Source organism: Gordionus sp. m RMFG-2023, chromosome 4 (genome assembly GCF_954871325.1).
Source record: "Gordionus sp. m RMFG-2023 chromosome 4, tfGorSpeb1-WG-v2, whole genome shotgun sequence".
NCBI classification, from domain to species: Eukaryota; Metazoa; Nematomorpha; class Gordioida; order Chordodea; family Parachordodidae; genus Gordionus; species Gordionus sp. m RMFG-2023.
In genome coordinates this window covers 15,544,826-15,554,432 of record NC_088778.1, presented here as the reverse complement: position 1 = coordinate 15,554,432, position 9,607 = coordinate 15,544,826, and positions in this window count along the sequence as shown.

The following is a 9,607-nucleotide window of genomic DNA, read 5'->3' as shown; positions in this document are numbered from 1 at the left end:
CAAGCACCAGAATTACAAGCTTTTAGAACAAGAATAAATGAAATAGAAAATGATGACGGTATCCTATTTTGGAATGGTTGATTTATAATTCCATATTCACTACAAAAACGAGTTTTACAGATATTACATATAGGTGATCCGGGTATAACATCAATGAAATCCATTACGAGACATTATATATGGTGGGAAAAATTAGATAAAGATTTCGAAAAATTAGTCAACCGTTGTATTGGGTGTCAAAAACATCGCAGAGATATACCAGAAGTTGCCGTATACCCGTGAATCCAGCATAACACTGGGAAAGGATACATTTAGATTTTGCCGGACCACTAGACGGATTTTATTGTCTTGTAGTAATCGATGCATATTCAAAATGGATAGAGATCGATAGAATCGAAGATACCACAAGTAAAAATTTAATAAATATATTAGAAAAATGGCTCTATTTTGTTCCACGTCAAATTGTCACAGACAATGGTCCACAATTCATTTCAAATGAATTTTATAAATGGTGCAAAAATAAGAATATACAACATATAAAAACTACACCATACCATCCGAGAAGTAATGGATTAGTAGAAAGATGCATACAAACTATCAAAAATCGGTATTTTGCAAATAGAGAACAAACAAATGATGGGGAAAAATGCCTAAGTGAAGTATTAGTTACATATAAATTCCGAACACTCTTCAACGGGCCGAATACCTGCCAAACTATATATGGGGAGAAGACTAAATACTTTATTAGACTGGGTGAAACCTTCAATTACTAAAATTAGAAACCTCTGTAGTAAAACACGACCAGTTAAACAAAGGCCTACATAGATATTTTGGAGAAAACGAATTAGTTTGGATAAAAAACCCACGTGAAAAAAGGATGGCATGAAGGAAAAATAATAAATCAACAAGCAAAATTATCACATAACGTAGAAGAAAAAGATAAAATATTACGAAAGCACGCAGACCAACTACGAATAAGGGAAGAACCAGTTGAAACCAAATCATTAATTACAAAATAAAGTTAGGAGAATCTAAAACAGTAGAAACAATTGAACCAAGTCAAAAAGGAAGGCAAACGTAATATCCAACAAGGGAACGAAAGCCAACAAAAGATTAATAGATGGACTTGAACTTGGTAAATAAAATGATTGATAGACGATCTTAACTTGGTGAGAAAGAAGATATGTTATATTTGAATATCTATATTTTAAAGGTTATGTTATATATTTTAAAAGGTTACGTTATTTGTATAATATATTATTATAACTTTCCTACATTTAATATTATCTTATGGAGGTCAATGTAATTGCATAATATTAGAAGTTAAATGACAAAATTATAAAATACTATATATATATAGGAAACAATTTAAAATAAAGTAACCGATTGTTTTGACTATAAAACCAAACTGTAGATGAAAATTCACTGCACTGCCCCTTTTGGGTGGTGGAAGCCACTTATTTGTGTGTTTTTAATATGATAAGCTATTAATGAGTAGATGCAATGATACACCACACCACATTAATTTTCACAGAATAACTAATTATATTTTTTTATGATCATTCATTAAATTTATTTTTAGATTTGCCATCAAATATTTTGTTACAATTAAGGATCATATAATCATTCGAAAATTCACTAATCTATTGAAACAAATACTCTAAAAAGATAAGCACACTATTTATTAATTATATATTTTCTTATTTTTCTATTCTTACCAGTGTAAATTACTGTCGGGCCCTGACAGTAGGGTGAATTACTGTCAATTAGTTTATCAGGTATCATCATCCTTCTTTAATTAAATGAGCCCTGAAAGTATGGTAAATTTTACTGCCAAACAGTGGATACAAATTCTTTGCACTAGATATGCCCCCTTTTGGGTGGTGGAAGCCACTTAATTGTGTTTTTAATATGATAAACTATTAATGATTAAATATGATACACCACATTAATTTTCACTGAATAACTAATTAAATTTTTATATTAAATATTAACAGTTGAGTCTTTAAATCTTCCATCAAATTTATTCTGAAATCTAGATATATACAAAAAATATAAGGAATAATTAATTCATATTTTCCATCAGCCTTAAGACAAAAAAATAACATACCACTTTCATTTTAATTTGTTCATATAGACTCCAATACCATTTCTGCCACAATAGATAGGACTTCATTTTGAATTTGAGGTATTTGTGTATTATAGCCATGTTTATGTTTTATAAAAAAAAAAATTCATCTTTTGGCAGGTGTATCGAAGAATCAATTATATTTTCTTCTGCAGCATCAGTTATTGTAGTAGAATCATACCCACAAATGGAAGCTTCTGCATGCTGTGAAATTGTATCAAATCAAATATCGAATACCTATAATTTGATGTTTCACCAAAATTATCGATATTCTCCTTTATATTATGATTTTTATCAAGCCATATTGAATTTAAATGACCTTTAGAGACTTCATGTTGTAACAACCATATTCTACTAAAAATTTTGTTGTTTTTTCATTTAGATGAAAGAAGAATGAAAATTTAATGATAAATTTTGGTATGAAAATATTTTTGGAGGCCATTTCTAGGAGCCAAAAAAAATTTGGAGACCCTATTTAGGGGCAAAATTATTTTTTTGAGGGGAGCAGGCGCATTTATGGCCCTGCTTCTCTCCCAAGGATCATATCTTGTTCCTGTTACCTCTATATTCATTACAAAATGGCCTAAATATTGTATACATACCATTCCATATCTTCCTGCCCCTTCTTTATCTTTCTCCTTTCTATTTCTAGCCTGATAATATTCCTATTATGAACACCAAATGTAAATCAATGTTAAAATCATAGAAATCCATTTTCTGTGTTTCATATATGCTATTATATACATCCAATAATTACAACTAAATTAGCCATTCATTCATTAAATGCATTTAAATGTGTCCATATATAGGAGGCAGCTGTGGCGCCATTTGTGATTTGCATGTCGATTAAATGACATCAATGTGCATTCATATAAGATAAATAAAGACAATTAGTCCAAGTGCAAACCACCAAATGACGCTATAGCCAAATCTACACTTTAAATTAATGAATCGTCAATCGATTACTATATATACATCATTGTGCGCTAAATATTTTTTGCATCTTAAAATATAAGCAATAAAATTTACCATAATTATTACTCCGAAAAGGTATTATTTTGTGAAATATATTAGGGTTCAATGTTTACACCGTTTTCTTAAATTAAGTGGTTAAAAACAGATATTTAAATCAAAATAGAGAACTGTTAAACCAGTGGCTATTATTTACAGAACCTATATCGATCCGAAACCCTTAAAATATAAATTTATCAGTCTAGACTAAACCAACATTTAAAAAGGCTTGCAAATAGGTTTGAATCTTTTGATATCGTAAATGTTTTAAATTACAATTAGCAATGAATTTTGACTGATAATTTTTATATATTACTATTTGTTAGCGTCAGCTACTGAGGTTAGCTTATAGAAGTGTTCTCAACCATAAAATTTATGTTTTATCCTTACAAATATAATTTGACAGAAGAAAATTCCAAAATATTTTAATTATATATGACTATAATTTTTTAGGGAATAGCTTTAAAATTTTGAAAGATGTTCTACTCTTTATAATTCTAATAAGATACGAAAAGATTAGAACCGGGTTAAGGTTCAAACCGAACCCATATTCTGTTATATATTATAATGGAATTCACAATCTCTACATTCATAGGCGTATCCATGATGGGGAGGGGGGAAGGGTTTCCCCCTTAGAAATTCGCCTCTTCTCATGAAAATCATCTTAAGCTAATAAAAAACCTGACATTACTCCCCATCCTCCTCTTTTCCAAAAATGTACATAATATATGGCTATAAACGACAGAAAAATGAGTAGAAATTAATAATTTATTTAAATAAAGACTTTTTTTCTTTTTTAAATATTTTTTTTTATTCATCATAAAAAACTTCTAAAAAATTGTAAAAAAATTAAATACTAATACGAACAATATTAGAAAAAATATATATTTAAAAAAAACAAAAAGAATATATTAAAAAAATGCATATATATTTATAAATAAAAACATTAAAAAGAACTAAAAAAATTAAAAGAGGTGCATATCACCCTAGAAAAGAATGAATGCTTAAAAAATGGTTGTTTCAAAATATTTAGAAAAGAATTTTTTTAAAAAAAAGTAATATAACCAAAGGCTTGCAATAGGTGGACTTAAAGATCTCCATCAAATTTATGAGATAAAACCAAGCCTAGTCCCCCCCCCCCCATCAAAATCCTGCTAGACTTATGTTACATCTAATTCTCACAAGAAAATTTTAAGTAATTATTTAGGCAATATTTAATGGAAATTTTAAATGGTAAATCGTATTATTATTATAAAATTTTATCATGACATTTTAACCAGAGATTACTTTTTTCCTCGTCGAGGATCTATATAACCAGAAAAACTTCTTCTATTTCACCTCGTCATTTTGTGATCTTTACATTATTATAATATCCATCATGTCTTTAATACAAGGATATTGAGAAAATATAAAAGGAGCAAAGTTGTTTGCCAATATAATAGGGTAATAGGAACATGTGCAGGGAAGGCCTGTTGACTATGCTGAAAAATGGCCGAGAATATCCACAAACATTTAAATGTGTTTCAGATTAATAATATTTGGAAAATTAGAAATCTTTATTGTTATAAAGTAAAGTTTAACATTTTTTTAATAAATATAATTTAAAAAAAATTATAATAATAATTCATTTAAATACAATAGACATCTAAAGATTCAACAAGTGCATCATTCTTGCCTGAATTGATCACACAAACGTAATATTCCTGTTTATCATCTTTCATTGTGTGTTTATAAGGTGATATTTCTTGAACAACTGAATAGTATCTGAATTTATCCTTGTTAGCCGTAATCTGGGTTGAATTTGCGTTTTCTTTTGCGATACATATAAAATTTGTATATATAGGTTTATCTTCCCCGTAATCAAATATAATGAAACGAAATTCTGTCATTAGATCAGGGATATTTATGTCGTTTTTTATAGCCGCCTCTGTTTTGTCGCTAGTTTGTAGATTTGTGCCTTGCCCGAAATACGTTTTTATTATCACTTCACTTTCATAAGTAGTAGATATTATTGTGATGTTTTTTTCATCGGTATCAGAACCAATCTTTGATTTGGAATTAAAGAGTTTTATTTTGAATCCCGGATAATTTTCAACCTCATTTATGTTCGATTTATTTTGGATATTAGTTCCGGAAGTAGATTTAGAATTTTTCCCATTCATAAATGAAGAAGGGCTTATATCGCTTTTTACGCGAATCATTATTTCCAGCGAATAATCTTCCATAACGTTAGAAAATGTGAGTGAACCACTAAATTCGACAGGCTTGCTAGTTGAACCACGATATTCATTTTTACTCAGAACCATTCCTAATGGTTTAATGAGTAAAATCTTTTCTGTTGTAGAATATTTATTTAATTTTACATTTTCAAAGTTAGAATCGAGTTTTAAATTCCATTTTTCCATAATGAGATTCGAATCAAATAAATTCTGTTGAAAATCATGCATTTTTTCACTCTTCACGTCATAACACGGAAGTAAATTTGGATTTAGTGGTTGATGTATAACCATTCCATAATTTGCATAATTTTGTTGCTTGTTATAGTGTTTAGGACGGTAAATGTATTTGGGTTGTTCGATATAATTAACATTATAATATGGCACAATATTTTGTGAAATTCTTTTATTATACTCGACCACATCACTCTCTAATGTATAACTTCTTTTGCAGAAAGGGCGGAAATTTCGTATCAGGGATATTGGTATATCTGTTAAATTCATTTAAAACTAAAACTATAAACAAATAATTTAAATATTCCGTCATTATATACATCATCCATACCTATTTTTATAAGCAAACGATATTCAATAAAATAAGTCAAAAATTATAGTTAAAATAAAATTAAGAAGAGAAACATTTAATAAAGAATTTTAAAAAGTTTAGGTTAAATATAATTAATCATATCGATAGATAAAAAAATCCATGAGTAAAACTCTTACCCGCAAGTTTATCAATAAGGAAAGAAAGTTCTAACATATTTTTTTTAAGAAGAAAGCGAATTTACAGGGTTTTCCATCCAGGAAAAGTCTCAATCAAAAATGTAAAAGTGCCAATCTTGGATGAAAAGGTCCGGTCAAAAAAGGGAAAGGATCAATTAAAAAAGGAAAAGGTCCAATCAAAAAAGAAAAAGGTTCGATCACAAAAATAAAAGTATAAATAAAAGAGAAAAGTATCAATCAAAAAAAGAAAAAGGTCCGTTTAAAAAAGAAAAGTACCAATCAATGAATAGGAAAAGTTATAGGATAAAAGGAAAGCCACAATAAAAGGAAAATCACAGGTGAAAAAGAAAATGCCAATCGTAGAAGGAAAATTCCCATGGCCATAAATACTTGGAAAACTAGGATCAATGTTGATTCTCATCTCCCCACAACCCATAGACAGGAGGACTGAGATGTTCCGGTAGTTGCTCTCTGCGTTGAAACTCTCTTATATAACATGCAATTAACTGACCGCACCCTATTCTCTTCCCTGCTCAATGATACTGGACATGAGTTTCTCGAGACCATTTTTTCTGTCAATCTTCAATTTCAACTTTTGCTCAATCGCCCACCCTCGCATCTGTATAGGTTGTTACTCGCCCGTTGACACTAATGGAATAGTTTACATTGTCGCTCCTGCAATGGTCAATTCATCAGTCGCAGGCAATGTAATTCAATCATCCAACATGCCTTGAAATCAGCACAAATCCCATCCATACTAGAACCCCAGGGTCTTTTCAGATCTGATGGTAAACGACTTGTCGAGATTACTAAATTTTGTGGAGGGGAGGCCAATTATTGGTATGGGACTATTCATGTATTGACCCCCTTACTCTATCTAACCAAGCCCTAAACATCATTGAGCAGAAGTAACAGCTTAAAACCTCAAAATACACAGAAATTAATAATGACCATTGTTTCATTCCAATCATTTCTACGACGCTGGTTACCTTCGGCAAATTTGCCTTAGCTTTTTTCAAAAATTAAGAATCTCAAATCAGCAAACACTCAGAAGAATCTCGAGAGGGTTTTTTTTCGACAAAGGTTTGCCATAGCAATCCTTAAAGCCAATTACATTAGCTGCAATGGTAGTCTAGTAGCCAAAGAGCTATCCTAGACACTTTGTACTTCCTATTTTTTTTCCTCGCTTTATACCATCTCTGGTCTTCATTTTTTTTTTAAATTTTTCGTACATATACCTTATGCGCCATTTTAGATATTTATACGTTCATATTCATTATCTGTTATTATTATATAATTTTATTTTCTTATTTAAATGTTCAAAATATTAGTAAAGTTCTATTGTATATAATAAAAGGAAAATCGTTATTTTTAAATGATTTTAAAAAAAATTTTCTTGTCATTTTATTTCTATGACCCTGAAATATAATTTTTTAAATATTTGGTCCTTAAATTTTCCTTCTTATTTTATTTTTAATTTTTTGCGATCTTCGTTAAGTCATTTTTAATCTATTTTCTTCTTTTCTTAAACTTTTTAAATTCTTTGAAAATTTTTTTTAAAACTCTGTTGTAACAAATTAAAAATTATTGTAATTAGACACATTCTTAATATTTAATTGGTTAAATTTGGTTTTGTTAGTAAGACTCGTCAATTAATACTATTACTATACATCATTTAAATGTATTCATTTTAGAACATTATCATTTTTTTTATAGAATTTATTAACAATTAATATAATAGCAGAGTAATATTACCACAATGGTTATGCAAAAAGATGATGGAAATTTGGAAAAGACTTCAACATCATATCTTAATTCATATGATATTCCTTTAGATCAAATAGATGGAGAATTATTATCTTTGATTTTTACAGCATTCATTGGTATTTTCCTAGGAACATTAATAAGTTTAGCTTTATTATTTTATGTGAAATGGAACCAATTATTTTTACTAAAACAGAATGATGGTTCAAATCTCGAATTAGAGTATGTCAAAAGTAGGTTATAATTATTTTGTACAAACTTTTTTTTAAATTCTACAAATTTTAATATATTTTACCCATCAAAGTAGCGCGATATTAGTTACTATTAAGTAGCTTTAGCTATTTATAAAATAAAAATTACAAATAAATTTGTTTTATTATTTGGTTATAATTTAATTGTATATATTAAAATCAAAATATACAAATATTTGAATATAATTAGTTATATTTATATAAAATGACTCAAATTAATGTAATAAAAAATAACTATTTTTGGTAATATTTATTTTTTTATTTATTTTGTTACATCCAAGTCTAGACTAGCGATCACTAAGAATAGGCTTTGCCTTGCTATATTATCGCTCAGCACTAGCATGAGAAAATGGAGTATTTAATTTTATAAATCATATTTCCTTTTGAGTATTTTGTAAATAAAAAAATGGCATCTAAGAGATTTTCTTAGATTAGTATCCTTTATTACAAAAAAATTATCTGAAGAAGTAGTTTTGGGGGTTGTAACTAATGCATCCTTGTTTGGTATAAGATTATTCATTATATCATGAGTCTATCATACTTATCTTTAGATCCAAATGGGTTGATATTAAAATGTGGATGAATCATGATAGCCAACACATTAAGATCATTGTAAAAATTGAGGAATCTAATTCGTGAAAAAAATTAGTATTTAATTTATATCTTAATCATTAAAATTTAATAAATCTTTTAGCCTTTAAGTTAGAATAAATTATTCAATCAGAATCGGAAAAATTATAAATTACCTTACTTCTTCCTATATAACTAGCGATGCAAAATCGCTCCATTTGGGCTGATTAGAAAAATATTTCCTAAGCTTTGAGTTATCTCTAATAGACGTCCAAATGTGCCATCTATGAGCAAAATCTTCAGACTTGCGTAATATTTTTCCGTACCGAGTTTGCCATTTTTAAAAATGTACTCAGAGCGATTTTGCATCGCTATATATAATTACAATAATCTAAACTTAAATTATGGCATTGAGAGAAGATAATTTAAGTAGTGCGCTAGTAGTTTTCTACCTTTAACAATTCTGGAAATAAGGAATTAAATTCATTGTATTCATAAGTTAATAAAAGTAAATTATTCAGTTTTATATACTATGGGTCATTTAATTCAACTTTTATTATAAGGTAATAATAAGAATTATTTGAGGAAGTCAAAAGTTTCTCAATCTACGCCAGAATTAATATCGACTTCTACTAACTCACAGCCGATTTATGACCCAGATATGAGTAATTTTGATTATGATGCCTTATACAATATTGATGATGTGGTTATACTTGATATAAATCCAAGGTTATTATATAGTTATTCACCAACAAAATTCGTGGTATTAGATGAAAATTCTGATTCCCCTACAAAGTCAGAACCAATTATTCCCCGTAAGCCACAACCAATTATTTCCCGTAAGTCACATAATAAGTCACAACCAATTATCAATGACATTGATGATTATGATCCCTTATATAATCTAGACCATGTAATTGTACTTGATGAAAATCCAAGACTGT